General features: G+C 38.2%; 1 protein-coding gene across 2 annotated transcripts in view; it reads right to left on the bottom strand.

The window, feature by feature from the left end:
- LOC100748495 (protein O-mannosyl-transferase TMTC1) overlaps nucleotides 1-23,480 on the bottom strand; it is a 211,397-nt gene that overhangs the window by 133,618 nt on the left and 54,299 nt on the right. The window lies entirely within an intron of this gene.

The following is a 23,480-nucleotide window of genomic DNA, read 5'->3' as shown; positions in this document are numbered from 1 at the left end:
TTTAAATTTTTAAATTTTTAAATTTTTAAATTTTTAAATTTTTAAATTTTTAAATTTTTAAATTTTTAAATTTTTAAATTTTTAAATTTTTAAATTTTTAAATTTTTAAATTTTTAAATTTTTAAATTTTTAAATTTTTAAATTTTTAAATTTTTAAATTTTTAAATTTTTAAATTTTTAAATTTTTAAATTTTTAAATTTTTAAATTTTTAAATTTTTAAATTTTTAAATTTTTAAATTTTTAAATTTTTAAATTTTTAAATTTTTAAATTTTTAAATTTTTAAATTTTTAAATTTTTAAATTTTTAAATTTTTAAATTTTTAAATTTTTAAATTTTTAAATTTTTAAATTTTTAAATTTTTAAATTTTTAAATTTTTAAATTTTTAAATTTTTAAATTTTTAAATTTTTAAATTTTTAAATTTTTAAATTTTTAAATTTTTAAATTTTTAAATTTTTAAATTTTTAAATTTTTAAATTTTTAAATTTTTAAATTTTTAAATTTTTAAATTTTTAAATTTTTAAATTTTTAAATTTTTAAATTTTTAAATTTTTAAATTTTTAAATTTTTATTCTATATTTTCGACTTCTTTTTTCGCGTAGAATCACCCTCTTTCCGCTTGTACCACCAGTTACCAACCACCTTGTATATTCATCGATACACACTTGCACGCGTCTCAGCACTTTCTTCTGTACCGAACTGTTAACCGACTGAATAGTTTACATTTATCTGGTTTTGAGACGCCGCACACACACATACTTGCACACACTGATACCCACATACAAGTATCTCTACTACGCATTAAACCCAGTCCAGCATAGAAAATTATACATATCTCAACAATAATTCTTCCGTTATATCATGGTTCGATTTTAGTGTAATTTCTACTTAATATCATTTTATTCCTTCGTTTTCGACTTCTAATAATAAACAATCACGATACCATAGAAGATCGAATTGCACCCATTAATTGATTTTTCAGAATTTTTTCAGACCAATGTTTTGCTTAACGCAGGGACAGCGATCAACCGTGACTGCGAATTTTCAGTAGAACAAAATTATCTTTGAACATTGGCAAATTATTTTCAACGTACAGAGTTACGAATAAACGTAGACTAATCGAAAATTGAAACGAGAATTACGGAATAAATCCAACACAACCCTTCATTGTTAGAATACAATTTCTCTTTGTAACTTCACACTTCTGTTATCTCGAAATGTTTTAATTAACTTGCAGTCGTAAGTTAAATGAATTTCTCATGCAACATGAATACTGCAGAAACAACTTGTAACTTCATACGTCTAATTGAATTTCGACGAAATCAGAGATATATCTTTTATCCTACAGGTACATCAATTATTTCGAAATATTCGTAATTTTCTTGATTTTTATATTTCAACGTAACGTTTCATAAAAATGACGACAAAAGTGTCTTCAAATTAGTTCAGATACCAGAAAACATTTTTCACATCATCGCAACATCATCCGTGTCTAAATGTTACCTAATCGTCGCAGCTACCCGTCAACTTACATTGCCATCGGTCTGAATCGAGGTGAGAGGCATCCTAGCAACCAAAGAGCATATTAAATTTCGAGAAATTCGTTTGTAACGACAAAAATTCCGTGGTACGCGGCAGAGAGGCGAGAGTAAAACGACGCTACAGTTGCTGAAGGAGAAATTCGTGATAAATCTTGCAGAGTGCAGCGACAGGTCCGTAGGTACACGAGATCTGGTTTCATTTTCCATTGTACGTGAAAGGCGCGCGAAAACGGCTTGCCTGGGACCAAACAGAGGCGGAGAGTAACGATTTGTATTCGTCAGAGAATACGGAGGGCACCGCGTGCTCCATGGAATATTACTGTGCAAGGGACGACATCGCCTCCTGCAAAACTTTGCCCTCGTTATCATTCATCATATTAATAAACCAAATTCTACTCTACGCGAGTGCTCTTCTTCGTCGGAATTCGCTAGGCAATTACTTGTGTCGCAAGAAATAATCATCGTACGCTATCTCTTTACGTGGAGTAACTGAAGTTGCCATTAGAATTACCGACCGCAATAGGAGATCCGTATGAAGGAAATCAAATCGAAACACGATACAAGGGAAAAAATAAAATGCCTAGTGTCTGCGAAACTCTGCTATGAGAAATATTCCAAGTCTCCTAATTTTATTTTCGTTAGAATGAAATGCTCGCTAATCAACTATTTAATACAAGTACGCGAATTCCTGCCTGTTTCGCGCCGAGTTTGCGAGATTGAAATATTTCCCAGCCTGTTATAAAATTTGTACACACTGTGCTCTCATTATAACGAACGTGTAAGCGCTTCCCGCACGATGATTTTCAAAGTTACTTTCCAGCTATATGTATACGCACTTTTCGTACTCCCGTTGTTAAGCTCGAAATAAATTCAATTTTTTCACTTGACACGCCAACTAAGCTGGTTACGCGAATAGTCTAAATTTGAACAAAGGAAGTCTCTTTTCGTTTTTGTATAAAATTAATTTATAGTACCTCGAACTTTGCTGTAGTATCGAGTTAGAGAAAAAAGTCCGCACATAAGTATCAGACGTCTGGCGAATATTTATCGTGAAGGCACCGTAGCCGACAATGTCTCTCTGCTCTTTTTTTTCAACCCCACAACTTATGGGACAACCTGTAGATCGACGTATTTTCTGGTAAACTGGATCTCCGACTGTTGCCTGATCGCAACTCTCTCGCGGGGTGAGTAGGAGAAAGATGCGAAAGTGGATGAATAAGATCGAAAGCCCTCGGGGTGGCAGCGAGGGTAACTTATCGCTGACTGGAATAAAGGTGGGTGTAAAAGTGCCTTTCGATCAATTCCACCCAACATCAAAGAAATGAAGACACCTCTTCTCTCGAGGGGGAGACACGCTATAGCGAGAGAGTAACGTCAATTTCAGCAAACGTAACCGAGATGAAACTGCGATAAATAAAATCGGAGGTAAACGTTTTCCGAGGGAATGAAGGGGAAAAAAAAGAAAAGAAAAGAAAAATAATGGTAGAAAGAAAAAACGTTAGATCGTAACGTTGTTGCGAACTGGAAGAAAAATTAATAATCGATCGAGGATGTTCTTTATTATTCGACAAAGTTCTTTTATTAGTTAATTAGGGGATACTTTATAAATTTCGAAAGTAGCCTCGCAGGAAGTTTAAACGCAACGAATTCTCGATAACTCGCGGCGGAGGAGCTATTCATTTGCCCCGGAAACTATCGTAAACTTATTAAAAGTTCTCGAACCGCTGTATAATCGTTTACATATTAATTCTACGTTAATCTACTTACATAAGTTGTACCAGATGTCCCGCACGCTTGTAAAACGACACACTTTTTGAGCCTGTTTACCGCGTCCTGTGTCGTTCTCCAGCTTATAATTTTCAAGCAAGTAGCTCGTACATACGTGGAAACAGCTTCTGTCGTGCTATACGCTGCTATATCGTGTAACGTTCTTCCGGTAAGAAGGAAAGTCTCGGTAAATTTTTACGCAACCATTTCGCTTTGTAGGTTTTATATAAATTTTGCGATTTCTACTTTAAAGATAGAAATATATGTGTATTCCTGAAAAAGCTTACTTACTAGCGCGCAAAATGGTATTATTATTACTGTTGTTGTTGTTGTTGTTATATTTTTATTATATAGACACTAATGATATTGTTATTATTCGTTTAATAAGTTTGTATGATAACGTTAGTTGTATAAATTGTTATACAAGTGTAATTTGTAATAAAAGTCATTGTTATTATGTTTTACTAGATTAATTAGATTGAAAATTATTTGTATTATTCTACTACTTCTACTACTATTACTGTACTATACTACTATAATGAATTGGCAAAGATATACTAAAAACAGTAATACTTATTTTATATAGAAATATCGTATCTCAGTCAATTATGTTCGTTGAAAATGAATTGCTCGATCTTGCAGGTAATTTCAGGATAACCCAATAATTTACTGCATTTCTTGCATTGAAAAAGAAGCTTCGTGCTTTTTACCGCCATTATAAAGTCGTTATAAAATCATTATAAACTCATCATAACAATACAAGTTTCGAAAACTTAATCTTTTTTTATTCGAAACATGCCATCTTATGCCATCAAAATTAACAATATATTCAGGTTAGTTCGCCCCATTTGTTGCTTTTATGCTGCTCTAATAATATTAATCTTTCACAATTAAATCTGATCAAAGATCAAAGTAGTTTAGAATTTCGCTTTACGTACAATAACGTTGAACTGCATATTTCGTTTCAGACAACAGCATAGAGCCGTCAGAACATCATCGTCGACAGTCTGTCGGTAGAAAAATGAATAGAGGCGATAATAAACGAACATTTACTCTTTCAATATGAAAGTATTCAAATGCCGATAAGAACCATTTCAATCTATTATCCCATACAAATTCAGTTTCTTCAAAAACGAAGCTATCTACTAAAAAATCTCATTCTACATTCGATACTTCTCATTTTATTTTCTATTTGTTTTTACCTGTAAGATTACTTTGTTTTCTATTGCACCATTCCTTACGGAACACCTTGTATACTTCGATAGACAAAAACCAGCTGGAGAAATTAGTCTAATCGTCTAATAAACCAGTCGTGTAACGATATACGATGTAACAAAGGCCAGAACCACTTTCGTAACAAATTAATCTTCGACTGTATCTTAAACCAGCATCAGGTTGTAATCTTAAGAATCAGGATGGCTCGTACAAAAATAAATCACTTACCGCACTGCGACAGATGCTCTTGCTACGTCATGCTTTAATAATAATTGCTTTTCTAGAAAAGGTAATTTAAGAAACTTTAATTGGTTGTTGTTCCAACAACCGATACAACTGCGAAAACTCAATTTAATAGAAAACAAAACACGATTTTCGTGCCTCGACGAATCAGGAAGAAATCTCATTGCGTATTACGAACGTAGTCCCATGACACCATACACCTACGCTGTAATCTCTGTTTCTTTCGGTTCTGTGTTGAATCATCGGGCTCGCGCACGCAACAACCCGATGGCGTAGAGATGTCACGATAGCTGTAATGCATGCAAACGTCGACGACAGCAAAAGTAGAATTCGTGCCGTATCTTTCTGCGACGACAGGCCAGCAGAACCGTCGCGTCGTCGTTTCGAACGAGCGGCTGCGTGTCGCTGTGACTGTGGTGGGTCGGGTGCTCACGAATGAGGGGTGGCGCGTAGGAAGGGCGAAGGGGAGGGCAATTTACCGATTACCCTTAATTGAAGACGATGACTTAACGCGGTCGTATAACCGCCTCGGATGCCCGGAATCGCAATAAACGATCTGTTCTGCAGCGTCGGCACGGGCTACGTGACTTCGACGACAGCTCGATTAAACGAGAAAAGTATTTTATGCGAGAAGCGGCACGTATCTCACCGCGCCCCGGCTATTTCCTTGGCATCGCGCGTTCGCCAAAGTGATTCGAACGATCACCGTTTCTCTATCGCTTTTTTCCTACGACGCGTCGCGTCGTACTCTCGTCGAACGCCACCCTCGTCGTTGTGTACCAGAGATTCGACTCGCGTGTATACGTCGGCGCGCAACGAATCACGCGTTCTACCTTCTTTCCTTCTTGGTGAACGAACAGGCGTTTGAATTTCGTCGCTGTGATTGAAGCGATTCGATCGATTCGAGGTAAATAGGATACGTTGCTTTGCGACAGAAGCGTTGTTTGTGGAAGCGAGAAAGTGTCTGTCTCGGACGAGACTGTTCGTAGCGTATATCGGCGAGAAGATCGTCGAGAGATATCAACGTGAAGCTGCAAAAAGGTGGAAAAAAGTAACAAACGCTAAGTATGCGCATCTAAATATCTCAAAATCTCGACTAACGTTTACATCTCGAATATCTTTCGACGTATCGCACCACGAGAAACTTTTTCATTTGTGGATTGTATGGTCGTGAACAGTTCGCACGATGAACGGCGAGTTCCTTTTTTGCTTTTTGCCGCAGCTTCCAAGGGTCTCTTCGTTTTTTCCTCTTGTACGTTTTACTAAAAATTGCACAGTAGCTCGGTCGCAATGCGTGTGCTCCGGAACTATAGCGTCTCGAGTTACCTGGCCATGCTGACTAAAAAGACGAGCGAGGAAAAAAATCGTTTATTAACGTGTGAACTTTGTGGAATAACGTAGCGTGCTATTAAAGAAACTTTGTTCGAACGAAACATAAAGAAGAGGTAAGAGAAATTCGCCTGAATCTCATTTATTATCTTTTCGTGTCGCTTATCGCTTGCAGAAACCACTTTACATTAGTCACACCTTGAATTCTTTATATATTTTTCTCTTGTTTTCAAATGCACATTTTATACTATTTAATATATGGATAATAATTCGAAGAACATAATATATCACATTTTTCATTTTCTACAGGGACGTACTTTTAAAATTCAGGACGTCGTCGATCGATTCTATATTACGTACCAAAATTATCTTTCTACTTACTTTTGAAGTTAAACATACGTTTTTCACGCTCATCGTAAATTTAAATTATCGCTTATCGTAATATTAAAATATCGCTTAGTAATAGTTATACCTTTGGTGTTTTTTACAGAGGTAGTTAACCTATCGATTATTTCTAAGAGGCTTACATCCGAGATCTTTTCATTTTCAACCGAGCCATGTTAAAACACCTTTTCTTCGTCGTAAGTTGATATTAAATCAACAAAAATATGTATCTGGCTTTTTTCAATCTCTTTCGCTTTCAATCATTAACCGAGTAATTTGTTATTCACTATGTACATTTACAATAATCGTCAATGTGAATCTTTTTTCTTTTGTTGAGATATATCTGTCGTAGCTTTATACGATACAGTATACGGTGTCGATATTTGAAAATCTTCTTTTTAAAAAGATAGCAAGACTATCCAACGAGAGACAATTCTCTGCGAAACGCTTCTGCGAAGTACAATCTCACGTATAATTTCATTAAGAAATTCATTATTTTCTTACCAGCACCTTCGTTTTTCGGGCTATTTTCATCTTTTACGTTTAATTTTAATTTCATCTCTACCTTATTTTCATCTACATATCCGTGCTCCTTTCTTCCAGTTTGCATATTGTTTTTACCAACGTTTTCAAGTTAATTAGCAAAACTAACCTCCACGCTGTTGCAAGCAATTTTAATTTGCGCTACTCCTCCACACGCGGAACACGCCATCGATCGCTCAAGCACCGCTTCCTTTTCTCGAATTTCTCAAAGGAAATAAACGCGCTTGAAGTCGAATATCCCGTCGATCAATCAATCGACGTACGCTCGTTAATCTTCATTATAAAAGATCGAGCTGCAATTAAGCGAAACGTTCGTTCTTCCGAGCCTCGCGAAATCAGTCCAACAGCGAAAACCGCATCTCCAGAGTCTTCCATCATACGTCTGGAAGGATAGAACTCCGTGGAACTTGAAAGATGATTTACTGCTCTGACTTCTAACGAAATACAACGCCACTGATTCTTTACGTCTTCGTCGGAGTTCTCTTCTAACTGCATGTAAAAATGCTTTTATCATTTATTCCGGGAATATTGGTGACGTTAAATTCAATATTTCATTACGGTGATAAGGTTCCTTCGGCTCAACTTTAATAAGATCTTCTAGCCTGAGCTGTCGATAGCGTTTGATAGGTTTTAGATTGGACGATACCTTAGAATTGCAAGCGACGAATAATAATGCAAGTTAGATTAGTTTGTTTTATGTTATGGATAAATATAATGGACGAATAAATACCAGAAATTGCATTTGTCGCACAAGATAAGACACAAATTTAAGTTGAAATTTAAGCGACGCAAAATAGAGTAACATAATTCGGGCCTAAGGCAAGCTATTGCGATCATTTATATCAATTACAAATCAATGATTTTTCCCTCGATTTTATCTTTTAGCGATCGTTCAAGCTCGAATAACCTTAATCGAATTAAACGATACCATTGATAGTATTAATACCTTCAATTAATGATATTCCAAAAAACGCTGATACTTTTAAACAACTCCAAGCAATATCTTCTCATTTCACTTTACCTTTTTAAAACGCTCGTTTAACCTAATTTTTCGTAAACTATGCAGTAAACAGCAACGATCAACTGTCTGCGCTTCATGCGCAATCACTCTTGGCCGATGATCGTTACAAATCGATACACAACGCAACGGCGTTATCCTTCGCTTATCACCGAAACGCTATCGTTTCGCTAAACAGCCCTCCAAACCGCGTACATTATCTTCAAAACCAAACGAATTTAACCTTCGTGGAACGCCGAGCCCCATCTTCTTCCGTCTATCTCATCTCTTCTACCTACGCGCACACGGCAACGTTTCCGATCGCGAGGGCGCGCACGCTCGTAAATCCACGGCGACGATGGCTTTGAAACGAAAACACCGGAACGTTTCGCAAAACTGAAAACGACGAAACGTGACAGGGAGTATCGATGCTCTCGTCCATGTTAATATCTCAGCGGTCGGCGGCCAATTCGATGATCAAAGCGCGATCAACTCTCACGCAGGCCGCTTTATTCATTTATTCGTTTTTCGTTTATTCGCAGCGTGCCTTTCGACGTGCCGCCATAAGGCCAGTGTGCTCGTCGACGATTAATTGGTCGAAACCAGCGGCTGATTAACGAGCGTTCGCTATTCCCGTTGCCATTATCGCGTGAAAATGCGAACAGGTCTTGCGCTTCCGCGTTAAATTCGATACGTTAATGTAATTACACACACTGGTTAGTTCGCGACGAGAAAAAAAAGAAGTCGACCAATGTACGAAGAGACAGGATGCACACGGAGAGAAGCAGAAGCGCAAGAGAGAGAAAGAGAGAGGATGGTTGCAAAGGGCAGTTACCAGGACGCCTGTGTGCAATAGTGTGCATCCGTGTAGCCACGCGAAAATCAAAGGCTCGCTCTGTGCCGCTACACGCGCAGCCTCAATTTTCTTTTACACCTGCGGACCTATCAGCCGTTGATAATGCGAGTCACATTGAGATGCAGCTAGGTTCCTAGTTTCAAGTGGCCACCCTTTGAAGCCACGTTGCCGGACGTCGTACTCGCCATCCACCGTGTCGTCGTGTTCAACATTTTTAAATGACATTATCCTACGGAAACGCGTACTACGTTTAACACGAAGGAAATGTCACGTCCGGCAGCCTTGCGTGCCACGACCGCTTCTCCTCGACGAGCAAATCTCGTGAACCGAACGATAAACTTGTTTTTCTCGAGTTTACGTGATACTGCGTTGTAGAATGGTAGGACTATCGAGTATTAGATACCATACCAACGTCGAGTCGTAGTGGTTTGTTTAATGAATTAAACGTTCATTTATAAATTGCTATCTACCGATTTTGTTCTTTGTCGAGTGACAAAGAACACTGAATCCACGCGTGATCACGGTAGTATAAATTGGAGTCGACTTAGCTCGCTTGGTCTTAAGTTAATTTTAATTGTGTTAAAAGTAGTACCGATAGTTTTCGTCGCTTAAGTAAATTAAAATGAAAAAGAATCTCAAAATTATACGCGACGTTGATGCAAACTCTTGCGACACATCTACGATCCGATATATACCGAGGATAGAAAAGCAATGGATTCAGAGTTCCTGGAAAATCGTTCTAGTTTGTCTGACAAAGTCTTTTGTAGGATTGTGTGATGTATTTCCATTGGGTTTTAATCCGAAGTTTGTTCAACTGATTCGTTAACATTTCGCTAACATTTAGGTGTCAAAATTTAAAAGATACGATTGTCGAAGTTAAGGATCGTGAAAACTGATCGACACAGATTTGCAAGAAATTTGAATGTACAACGACCAACAAAACTTAAGGGTCCAAACCCATGTATAAGCGATGCGATCTTGAAAAATTAAGGTCGAAGTAGCTAAAAATTCTGAAAGTGCTACAACTTTACGGATAATATCCCTAGTGTAATATCAGCGTTGAGATATAAGAATACTCTTTTACTCGAATAATATTACGAAAAAGTTCAAAATCGACGTATTTCCACTCGTAGAGTTCAATGTCAGAAATCCCTAACGCGATTACGAGCGTAATCTCGTCCCATTAGCGAACCTAATGACCATAAATTTAAAACGATAATTCCCGCAAGCCCAGGGATTCCTCCAACTCACGCATAATCTGTATAATTTGCTCGTTAGCCGGAATCGATTTTAACGCGACTCAACAATAAATAACAAACGCCGTAGCAAAACTAACAAATAATAGGGAAGCAACGTGACGCGTCAAAATCGTCGCCGTAGCTGTCACCCTTGGAACACGAAACTACCAAATTACATTAAACAGAGAGAAGTCTTTAATCAACGCTGCAAATGCAGTCGGAATGTTCTCGCTCGCGAATCTCGAAGGGATTGCTTTTAGCGGCTGCCGGAAGTCCCGAATCGTGCTTCTGTACCCGGTGAGATGAATATTTGTCAGAACTTCTCACAATGTGTCATCGCGATAAGTCAGACAGGATCGTAATGAACGTCGCGCACCTATGTACGCGAACGTCACAGGTACCGGAACGCGGAACAATACGCGATCGTACAAATTATTATCTCTTTAGTGCCTCGATTTATCGGCGAATAGGACACAGACATAGGTCACTACGATAATCAGTGAGAAACGATCGAATAGAAACCTCGAACGATGGTCTAAAGCGCATTTAACATATTTTGGTGTAAAAAGAACGATTTCTATTCGACGGTTTTGATTGAAAAATTTGTACCCTGTACTTTAGACTGAATTAGGTTGAACTCGAAGGATCGTTAGAATGAAGATCGATTAGCGAGAATAGAGAAATATAATAAGAAAAAAGAAAATAAAAATTTCATTTTCACGTTTCGATTTAATGATATTTGTAAATGACGCGATGGTAAAAGATACACTGAAATCGCTTAAAATTATTCGCATGATAAAAATTTTGTTTTTATCGCCGAATCTTCTCTCGGTGCTGGACGCTCGAAATGTTTTGTTGGCGCACTTGTAAATCTTAAGTTTTATACGAAGCGGAGGAGGTTTTGGTCGGTTATGGGAAGCTTTTTTAACCAGACGTTCGATTTTACGCGAGTCGACTGGGTACTATGAATTTTATAGTTGCGCGGTTAAGATAGAAAGGAAGTTGCTTTGAAAAATATGGCTTTCGAGTTAATGTTACTTTCTTAAACCCGGGGAAAAATGGGCCAAAATATTACGCTGATACGTAAAACGTTGAATATACGACTAACAATAAACCGTACATGTATTTCCCCTCAGAACCATTTTCAAAATACATGGGATTATAAATTTTATAACACCACATATTGGATTCATAATCTATTTCTCTTAAATCGTACGAAAATCCGTAAATTACCGTCGAATACGATGATTAAAATTTGAATATTTCTAAAGTTCGTAAGGTCTCGGTTATTTCGTAAATGGACGCGGATACTTGGTAATTAAATACGCTGGCCTAATATTACAAAGGATGGTTCACGGTAGACGTTCTCGTTATCAGCTATTCCCACGTCTTTACCTTTCTAATTAAATTTGATTTCTTCGGAAGAGATCTTTTGAAACGAATCTCTATTCGAAATGTAACTAGCTGAATAACGCGAACTTCACGGAACCACTGGAAGCGAAACTGATAAAATGGGATACAGCTAGCCCCGGAGATCCTGATAATTATTCCAACGTGGCTGCAACAGCTACTACCGTTACACAGCTCATGAACGCGCAACTTTGAACGAGAACGACGAGACTTCGTATCGAGTATCAAGCGCTCTTCTGACGTATCAAACGCGGAGATTTATTCGGCTTACGTGCTTAAAGTCTCCAGGAGATATTATACGAAGCAGCTGCAAATTTCGACTCGGCCCGGCATGAAGAAACACGTACGGCCAATAAATTGTATCGAACCGCGTTTGTCTTTATCGGAGCCAGGCCAGTAAATCCAAACGTATAACGTTACGTCTCCCATTTTATTGACACTGCTTTGCTAATGGCCGTCTACCATTTTGTACGATGAAAATACCGTTGTATCGCTGGCACGTCTTTTAACAATGTCGTCGTATGTCTTCCTTAGAGGAACAAATTGCACGCTACTTGTGCAGGTAATGTATACGAAACAAAGTAGCGTTTTCGAACGTTATAGCTTGGAATATTTTATTGCTCTTACAAGCAATAGCATGATATTCGTTCCAGACTTGAAATACACGATAGTTATTAGATCTTATACGTATCACATATTTGCTATTAATAACAGTACGACACTACAAAATTCTTTAGGATTCGTTTTTAAGATCTTAGAAGATTTTAAACCTTTTTAAATAAAGATCGTTATACTTATCGACAAATTGCATAAAATAATGTATCACAATCTTTAGGGCCTGACTTTTTAAAAATCGAAAATCGAGGAAATATGCGATTTGTCGTAAAGTATACTAACTGTAGTTTCATCCCAATAAATGGAGTTTTCTTGCATAAACGAAGTTTTACTATAGTTCGATAAAGCGATGGTATGATTAACGAAATTCAATTAGCAAGACTTCGTTGAATCGGTTTGTAACTAAAATTTCGTGAGAGAAAGATTGAGTTCGGATAAATGTTTCCATTAGATCGAATTCTCGTTTACAACGGTAAATAATAAATCTTGGTTATTGCTTCGATAGCTGCGTTTATTTGACGAAAGACGAGTCATATTAAACAAAGAGAAATCACGTAAAGCGAGAATTATACCTGTCAATTGTGCGATTATTCGTGGCATGAAGAAAATAAATTTTTTCGATAAATTCAGCGATTACAGAGGAGGTTTCTGCCAATCGCGCGCAGGGTCGTCGAATAATAAACGAGCGCATCAGAAAAATTGAATTGCTCGTTTTGTAAAGGCGTTTTCATTTTCAGTCCTCAATTGTGCTGTTATTTCCCGGTTAAACAAACGTCACTCGATCTTGCTGCTAAAAAAGTGATTCGATGCGTTTGACAGTTCCATGTGATAACGCGACATATACAAAACCTTCTGATTGTATTTTTAATAAAATGCGAATTCCAAAATGTGTCCCCGTGAATTAGATCGTAAACGAGTCAAAAATTAACGTGAAAATTAATATGGAATAACGCGTATGTATGGCATTATTAATACCTTAAAAATCAAACAAAAACCAATTTTACTCATATTGAATCGAAGTTGAATTTCATTGTATTTATATACTGTGATCGTTAACTTGGAAATTCGATCAGTCGTCTAGCTTTCTTAATATCTTTGGTTAACTAATTAACAATTTCTTACTTCGAATTTGGGATTCGGAACCAGGGAAAAGTATTAATCTTTATCAATGAAATAGCTCGTACGCTTTGTATAAAATAAAAATGTTCACGACCAGGCATTCGGAGACGCATGAAAAGAGATTAATTCGTTAAAGTAACGAATAAAAAATGCGTATAATTTTCTGCCCCTGCCTCTCTTTCTAACTTCCGACCCTATTCACGACTTAATATTAATGAGACATCTTTTCATTCTTCTTTTCGCGTTTCTACGCTTCTAGAAGGTGTATTTTCTCGAGATATCGAAGTTCGTAAAGATATTAACGAGAGTTTACATCAAGTATGGATTAATCGTTACAAACATGCTGACCTCGCACGAAGCGAACCAATTTCCCTGTAGAAGCCTGGAAACCTTTGCAAAACTTTTTTCCTGAAAATAAAAAAAAAAAAAAAACGAAAGAGGAGAAAGGATAAAAACGTAAACCGCGTCAAGTTTTCATGTTCTTGCTATTTTCGAAACGTGTCGGCCTTTCCATTCGATCACAACGTCGGGTACAATTTCTGTGCGCACCAACTGCCCCAAAACAGAAAGATAATATTTTCAAACGTTGTTCCCGCTGCACGTCCAAAAAATATTTTCAAAATATCCAACGCGAACCGGCAAATTTTTGAGAGATTCTGAACGGCGCTCGGCGTGTGTAGCAAATCTTGCCCGCCGGATATCTCGCTATGATAAATCCTTTGAAAGTTTATCCACGTGAAAGGTCGCGAACGAAATGGCTGAAAAAGGGAATATCGCGTATAACTCGATGTGAAAATTTTCTGAAAATTTCGTTGCTGGTTGCGTTTCAGTTATTTATAAGCACGCACGTGTTGCCCTGGACGAAAGTTAATTAAAGTGTCGAGGGAGGTTGAATTTCGCTGTGTGGAAATATCGTTCGTTAGGCGACGATCCGATACAAAAAAAACATTGTCGTTACGGAATAATCGCGTTGAAACGTATCGATTCTCTGAAACTCTGTTTAATCAGATGTATAATGTTGTTCGGTTGGATTAGCATTCACCTGTTGTACGAACTTCCAAGATACGGGTGATTTGATTAAAGCGTAATTTATCGGCGTTCTCTGTGGCACACGGGGAAAATTACCCTACGCGTTGGCTAAATTACCCTACGAAATTTCATTTTTCATCGGTGAATAGACAAGTTTTAATGAGAAACCGACGGAAGTTTCAGCAACTTTTTTTGCAAGAAGAAGGATCGTGATATGCAATTTGCATAAAATTGTCGAACTTGTCTGTCGCTTTTCAAAGAATCGCGCGAAGGATCGTACGAGGACGAATAACATCTGCACTAGTCCGAAATTGTCAATGACAGAAACAATTTACTCGTTGGCTATGTTTGATAACAATATAGTATATTCGTTTCTTAGCAAATAATTACTTGATATCCGTCACTTGATATGGAGGTGTAGGAAAACGTTATTCGTAATGAAAGTAGCTAAGAGACGATGAAAGATAATTAGATTATGGAAAGACAGAGGAATTTTTAATGCAATTTTTGCAATTCGAAATATATAAAACACAAATAAATAATGCGAAGCTTATGACTTTGCTAAACGCTAGTTATACGACGATAGTGAATGTGACTTTACTAAATTGTAATTACTCTATATTATTAAATATAATTCTATTAAATTGTAGTTACAAAATATACATAAGTCAGACTTGATTCGGATACAGATTAAATAAAAAGATGTTGGGCCAAATTGACTTGGACTTCCGTGATCAGACTCTACCAAAAGAACAATCAATTTCCAAGCTAAGCTTACTTTTCTGGACCGATCTCCAACCACAAAACGCTATTCCCGCTAAAAACCATACAAAGGGATGTCATAAGATAACAAGGATTCAGACAAAGCTTGCACAAAGTTTTTTTACGAAAACATATTCTTTAGAAACTTTGCGTTTCGAATTTCGTATCAATTTAGAAAAATTGATACTTTCGGCAACGAACGTGTAAAATTGAGAGTGGCAGCGGCCTGAAAGAAAAAGAGAAACAACGAAACTTCGCAAAACAATGGACGAGGGAAAATAACGCGAAATTCAGGTGTGACGACTATAAAAAATAACACAAGCGTGTTCACAAAGACAGAGTACATATTGGGGTAACTAATTCAGCGAGGGGAACTTGTGTACCGTCAAAATTTGTAACCATCAATTCTCACCTCCGAAACACGCGGCAACCCTTAATTCCGGTGACTTCAGGGGTGCGCTGTTACCAGCCAGCTCTCCGATTATTAGATGTCATTAAACCATTTCCCGGCTTGGTCTCCGTCAAAGGATAACCGTATCACGCAGTGTCCTCGAAAGTGCCCCGCAAAAGAGGCTATGATCATAAACGTCGCGACGAACGAGATGTATGGAAAGCATGCGGCACAATCGAATGACTATAGAGACGCATGGAAGCTCTCACGGTGCTCCTTTTCAGCCAGTGGAGTGGCGGTATTCAATTTCCATGAACCAAAAGGATCAATTTGCCTCTCTCTGATGCAAATTTCATAATATAAATTCTATTCGAATGAGCGGAAAGGATATTTTATTTAAGAAAACTATTACTTCACGCGGTAGAATTTCACACAGCTCGTGAAAAGAATACACGTGTGAAAAGAAGTACTTGCACGCGTAGAGAAAGACGTACTGGGTGGAGAAGATAGAGAAGATAACTATCCTAACTGTCGTAAATTATCTTAATATGTGGTGTTTTTATATAGGTCAAAATGAATCCGACTATAGCGCAACAGAAGGTCTACAGAGTGTCACAAAATACATTTGTGGAGGGATATTTATAGGGTCGACTTTGGACATCCAACAGATGAAAAATGTTCATGCAGAAAAATATATCGTTCGAGGCTAATTTTTCCAGTTGGAAACTATTTAGTTTTACGCTAGAAATATACTCGTATCGATGAATCAACCGACCAACTTTTTATCTGGCTCACAGTTCGTGTTTCCGAGGCTTCCGTCGCAGTGGACGCGAATTCGTGCGAACTGGTGTTCTGACAACCTCGATGCGTCAAAGCGGTGGAATACGTATATACGTTCTTACGAGTGTGTGCGTCGTGATCTTCGGATGTTTCGTCGTTCGTCGTTAACAGAATGACGTAGAATATGGACAGGATTTCGATTGTTAGGATACCGCAGTGAGAAAGAAGCTGGTTCCATGTTCCAGAATCTAAGCGAAGACCTTCCGTAAGAAAGTGTAAAGCTCGATGAAGCGAGGCTGCGTGTAAAGGGAAAAAGAAACGCGAAAGATATCCGTTGAAAACAATTATAAAAGTAACGGCGGAGGATCGAGACGTAGCCAGGGACATCCTCCGGAAGAATTATAATGGGAGAAAGAATAGATATAATAGCGATGGGGGGATGAGAGGGCAGGGCAAAAGAGAAAAGATGGCGATGGGAGGGAGGAGCGGCAAGGTTAGTCAAAGAAAGAGAAAATGCGCGAGAGGCGGCGAGACCAGGGAGAAACGAGAGGAGGACCAAACGCAGGACGAAGAAGAGGTGGTGGAAGAGTAGAATAGGGGAGGGTAGAAGGCGGTTTGCGCAGCGCCAATTCATCAACCACACGACTCCATACCACGGGCAGACCAGCAGACCACGGCGAGCCATTTCATCGTTCATCCTCATCAACAATGCTTGCCAAGAATCAGACTGGGTAGGGCAGGCCCTGGTCACGGAAACAATTCCGCCCCGTTGCTATACGATTCCAACGGAGTCGCATTATTCCCATCTCTGAAAGCTCGATCTTATCCTGCCACGGAGAAAAAAAAATTAAAAAGAGAAGTTCTTCACCAACGAACGAACCGAGGATGATCAGCGGTGGCCGTCGATTACAGACAGGGTAATTATTTCCGATGGAACGACGAGCCAAAGGCACGGAAATGAATCGAGCAACCTCCGATTCGTACGGCCGGATACGACGTGGCTCACGCTCGATAAACGTTTTTTCCTTCCCCTTCAAACGCTGTCCTTTCGACTCTCTTTTACCTACTTTTGCTCTCTATCCAACACTCGTCTCTTCTCTCGTGTCTTCTTTTACTTCTCGCGTGCTCCTTTGAGCTGTCGGCGTTCCTATTTTGCAAATAATTCGTCGAACGGAAGGTAACAGCATGTTACAGAATGTTCTGATCGTGAATTTTATTAGCGTTGTCGTTATTAGGAAGATAGTAATTTAAGAAGTTGTTTTGATATTTGAATTTGATAGTTGAATTGATACGCTCTTCCGACGTAAGGTCTTTAAATGTCAATTACTACAAATGAAGATTTGTAAGCACTGCGATTATAAATAAACAGAATGAAGTTTATATGCGTATAGGGTAACGTTGGAATTCTTTGCTGACAGTAGAATATGACGATATATCACGATGTGGTCAGACATCTTATTTCGATGTTTCGAGCCTCGTTCAGAGGTTAGTCGAGTTACCTAAATCGAAGCGGCTTGATGTCAAACGATTTAACTAACGAGAAAAAGTATAACAACTCGAGGGTGTTTCAGCCAAGCGAGTTGCCAGATTCACATCGGTTAAATACTCGATTTTACATCGTTTGAATTCAGAAATCAACTCGATTAATCTAAACGAGACTTTGAAATTTCTCTTCGTAATCAGTCTCGTCTACTTATTAAATCTTTATGATTTAATATGTCTTTTGATCCTTTAATATTCTACAAGCATATAAAATAATTATAAAAATCGCGTAACTCTGAAGTAAGAATATTCGAATCTACAGCATGCTTAATACCACAACCTTGTAACCTTATTCAGAAAATCATTTTATCAAAAGAGGTTCTTCGCAAATACGAAAAAGCAGATATCTAAAAAAGAAAGAGGGGGAATCATTTTTACGTAAATACATACAACTTGTCAAAAACGTTTGCAGCAACGGGCGTGCAATTTGCACGGATTACAACCGAGCAAAAGGAAAAACAAAATTTGAATGACCCTTTTATTTCAAAAGCGCCAGATACGTAGAAAGGAATCCTTCGCTGTTCCATGCGGAAAAGGGATTTATCACAGCGCAGACCTAACCTAACCTTGCAACGAGTCACGTTCGTGCAAGGAAACAAAGAATATGCTTTTTCTCCGCGATACGTAAGCGTTCCCACGCTCACAAAAGGAGCATAAATTTCTCCATTCTTTCGTTCGGCGCAAATTGTTGCTTGTCGACGAGAAGAACGGCGGCAAATCGAAATTCAACCCAATTTTTTTTTTTTTTTTTTTCGGTTCTCACGAGTCATCGTTAACGATGCGACCAATTTCAATATGGAAGCCACAGGAGGAAACGCGACGATCCGGTACGTAACAAAAATCTACTCGTAATGTATATGATTCTTTTAATTACCGATTATAACATTCGGCGAAATAACCGTTCGATGTTACTGTAGAAATTTAAAATGCAAAATAAAAGATGATAGTACTGATGGAACGATACTCGTAGAATATAGAAAATTTGAACGTAATCGGTCAAAGTTCGAAGCTGTTTGCGACGTACATATGTATATGCAGAGACCAGAAGATGGCTAGGCAAATGAATGCGAATCTGATTGATTATTTCTAATAGACCCGATACAAATACAAAGATACGCATGCGTATTGGCGAAAAGTGTGTCATATTCAAAGAAGACAATGGAGCAATGCGTGACGATGAACGATAGACAGCGCTATCTACGTACTTCCTCTGGTCCCGTGTTTTCTCGCTAGTCACTTTCTCATCTCTTTACGCTTAACGCGACCTTCCGGCATTCACTTACGATTCTTTGTCACTTTCTCTATTTCGTTTTCTCTTAATCGATGTCATCGTCGCCATGGTTGTTCAAATTTTCGTTTGTTATCTTCTTTCTTCCAGCAAGTTCTACCGAGGCACGGTCAAATGCTTGTTTCGAAGATCGGCGCGCGATAACGTGACAGCTAGAAGCATTCATCGCCCGCTCGGTTGATTGAAATGGGTGACTTGCCAAAATGGCGAGCATTGTGGAGGCCGGGACGCATTGTGAATGACATTCGGCCGGGCTGCGCTGCGACGCGACGGTTTATTTTCCCAGGCCAGGTCGGCGTGAAAAATGAAGCGGCGAAACCAATTCGTGTGTTGCTCTCTTCGTTGCTTCGTTCTCGCTTCCTTCGCGGACCTCTGGTTCGTGACAATACCCAAACTGGAGACGAGCCGTCGCCCCTAAATTAGGCGTGTTGCTAGACTGATTCCTCGTGCACCAGTTTCTCCGATTTCTCGGTCGTTTTTCCTCTTCATTTTGCCGTTGCCAATTAGCGTGCATCGTTTCGAGGATGATATGGAAGGTACATAATCTTCGGCAATGTCTGAACGCGAATGACGACTATTTTGATGATTATTTTTTACGAGTTTCGGGTAAATCGATGTGAATGTTAGAAATTGAAATGTACATTTATCCCTCTCTGAAGAAAACTTTCGTATATTTATGATATAAATAATTTAATTTTTGCTAGATCTTTGTATTGATATAAGATGAAGCGAGACAGTCGATTTGGACACTCATATGAATAAATGAACGCGTTCGTGTATCGTACACAAACGTATACAAGCAATGTAGTCCTATAGATCATCTTTAGTTTCAGTATTATACGAATATCATGTTATTATAAGATTAGCCACTGTAAATGATGTTAAATGTTATCCCCATAATTACCATAATTTACGTACCGTAATCTTCTCGAACAGCTTTAACCAATTCTTATTTTTCACGTATCTCAGTCCTGCCCGAATACAAAATCTCGATCGATTGTTCGTTCCCTTCATATATTATACAGGGTGGTTGGTAACTGGTGCTATAAGCGGAAAGGGGGTGATTCTACGCGAAAAAAGAAGTCGAAAATATAGAATAAACATTTTTCGTTCGAGGCTTTGTTTTCGAGAAAATCGACTTTGAATTTTCGGTCGGTACGCGTGCACGTCTCGTTATAACGGATCTCACTGCAGATCGTTGTCTCCCTGTATAAGTTTAATTATCGTGTTTCCTATGAAATCAGGTGTCTCGTTACTTATGAACGAAAGTGTATACTATACACGTGTACGCGCAACGTATACACACGCAGCTATCGTCAACTCAAATAATACTAGGGCGGAACAACGTTGCCGTGTAAATATGTCAAAAATGTTAATAATTGTTTCTCCGCAGCCCTCGAAAGGGAGAAATAGAATTTTTTGGGTTAACTGGTTTCCAGGCTGTCCGTGCTGGTATTTACAGCAGCATTGACGCATCCTCGCTCGTGTACAACAGTGTACATGCAAGCTCGCGGTCCACGGGAAGATGAGATAGCGAGCGGTGCAGCTGGCGATGTTGGAAATTCAACGAATAACCGAAAATGTCGTTACGGGGGAGAAGGGGTGGTATGGTGGCGTGGCGATTGTTATTACAGGGCCACGATTATCGCGCCGCCGCGATAGCCGGAATGAACGTGGAACGCACGGCCGGCCGCGCGAAATAAATTCTTTCGAACGATTTCACCCGCGACCTCGGTTGAACGCGCGGCCGCACGTTATCGCGCGGCGCCGGTGCGTAATCAAAAATCACTGGGACAGCGTGAATTTTCGAACCGCGCGAATTGCCGCCGTTTGCAGCCGGATTTAATCCGCTAATTAGATCGACGAGTGCCAACCCTTTGATGGAAAATACGAATATCGAAGGCTGACCGGTAACTGGCTCGCAAAGTGCAACAGGGGCCTGTGGTCGTATCCTCTTTCTGACTGTTGTCTGTACTGTAATGAAACGACGCTGTTGATCGATTAAACGACTTGTGGATTTAATTTGACTCGTTTTAAAACACGGCTAAATATTGGTTACAACGATTGTGCAGGGTATTATTGTAGGATTGTGAAATTAATGATAGTAGCAGGAATAATAGGTCTATAGCGTAGGTATTTATTTGTCTAGTGTAAGCCTTATTTATTTAATTCGTTTGTCGAAAGTAATTCTACAAGTAGGTTTAGTCAGTTAGGGTTCATCTATGCGAGACCAATGCAGAGTAGTTTAAAGCACGGTACAATGGATAATTGTGAAGGAAAACTATCAATCTAGGTCAATCGAGGTGATATTTAATTACAATGAACCACTCAATAGCTAAACTATTTCTGAGAAGTTTCTTAATCAGCATCAGTTTTTAATCTTTCAGAAGCCAAACGATTAATCCAACTGGATAGGATAAACTAAATATTACTGTTTCTAAAATTCTCGTAAAATTTGACGCGTAATGTTCCAGAGTGAAATTTACTACGTTTCATAAACAAACATAATTTGGAAGTAAGAACAATGTTATGTAAAGGTAGATCTGCGAATAAGAACTTGATTAAATTTTTAATCAAGTTATATTTAACAGTTTTTATCGCGTCAGAAATGTAAATTCGCGATTAAGGAGCATTTTGATCATTGTAAATCAAATATAAAATTATGCTGTTTCTAAAGTTCGAGTTAAACAAAGAGTAAAAAATTGCAAAGAACGAAATGGTCCACGAAAGCGACGATCAGTTAGCATTTCTGGAAGAATGCAAGCATCGAGAAAAGTTTGACGGTGCAGGCGATAAATTACACAGCTCCAACGTACAATGACTGGTCGGCGAAATTTATGAGTGGTGTATATCGTGCAGTCTCTTTTAATCTCTCCCTTAACGCAGCTTGGTGTTCTCCGCATCGTAATTTATTACAGTAACGTGGTTATTTTAAGACAATGATACAAAAGTACGAGTACTATTAGTCATTCAATGTGATATCGTTGTCTAACCAAATATTAGCAGACGTAAGGTGAAATAAACGCAAACGTCGTTTCTGAACTGCCGATTCTCGCATTTCCTTTTCTTTTACACCATTAATTCTCCTCTACCAGAATCACATTTCAATAGCGCCGGTTCGAGTAGAATTTGAACAAAGTTACAAAGCAGAACTCGAAGTAGGTTACAGGATGGTACTGGGAACATCGTATCGTGATTCGTGAACCGTAAACGAGTAAGCGTTTCGTTTCTTTAATATGATTAAATAAACTTCAATATCGCTTCATTTATTTATTAAAATATAAATAGAATTCGCGATTGAAAGTTATTAAAGCTCAGAGACATTATTATCGATTCAGTTTTTATTCGGTTTTCATCGAATCAACAGATATGCTGTGTATATTTGAAAAGAAGTACAGGTGGTTAATTAAAAACTCTGCAAAACTATACTTTTATATTTGCGAAAGAAAAGACTCGAGGAATGTTCGCATAATTAATACGAAGAACGAAAAATAAGTAATAATAATCAAATCGATAACCACTAAATACTCTCTCCGACTATCGACAGCGTTTGCTGTGTAGTTAGCAGTTTACACAGCTACTCCGAACTTCAATTCTTATTAGCTTGTTTGTCCATTTTCCATGCATTTCATTTCAAAAACTTGCTTTGTAGGATGAGCGCGATAGTTTACGTTAGAGGGAAATAATCTCACGCTTATTATCGATAAACGCAAAAACATTAGATAAAAAGAACGTATAAGAAGGTTGTTAGATTGGATCGCACCGAGAATAATTCGATCGCTTATCCGTCTGTCGTTCACTCGCATACGTGAGAAGAAGTCCATCATGTTTATTACGTTAGAAGAATAAAACCATAATATCGTCGGATAATAATATAGTACTAAATTGCAAGAGTACTGAATTATTCGTTATAAATAATTGAAAGTTAAAAAATATTTTTCAAAGAAACTAAAATTTTCAATCTCGTTTTTTCATAACCTTTGGACATTTGAAGTTTTTCTAGTCAATAAGTGGTTAAATTAATTCAACATTTTTATGAAATATATATATGATCTAAAATATATGTCGATGAATGGAACATTGATAAATAAATAATCGATAACGAGAAAGCTTCTGATGTCCTAAATTGCTGCTTCGAACGTAAGGAGGAAAATTCCCTGCTAAATGGCCTTCACGTGAACGCGCCCTATAGCAACGGCTAACGAATTCGTAATCTAGCACGACGCTTAGACGGAGAAAAATCCACCGGAGGGTGGTTGATTCCCAATAACCGTGCTCGATGCAAGCGTACATACATAGAAAAGTACCCTGGCGGAAGGTTATAAATACCACTTTGGTCGAGCAGGCCATGTACTCGATTTTCACCAAGTCTCGCTCCATATAATATCTGTCGGGATAACGATCTTGCCGCGGCTAACGACTGGCAATTT

This window comes from Bombus impatiens, unplaced genomic scaffold (genome assembly GCF_000188095.3).
Source record: "Bombus impatiens unplaced genomic scaffold, BIMP_2.2 scf_0537, whole genome shotgun sequence".
NCBI lineage: Eukaryota > Metazoa > Arthropoda > Insecta > Hymenoptera > Apidae > Bombus > Bombus impatiens.
This window is presented reverse-complemented; position numbering and strand designations above follow the sequence as displayed.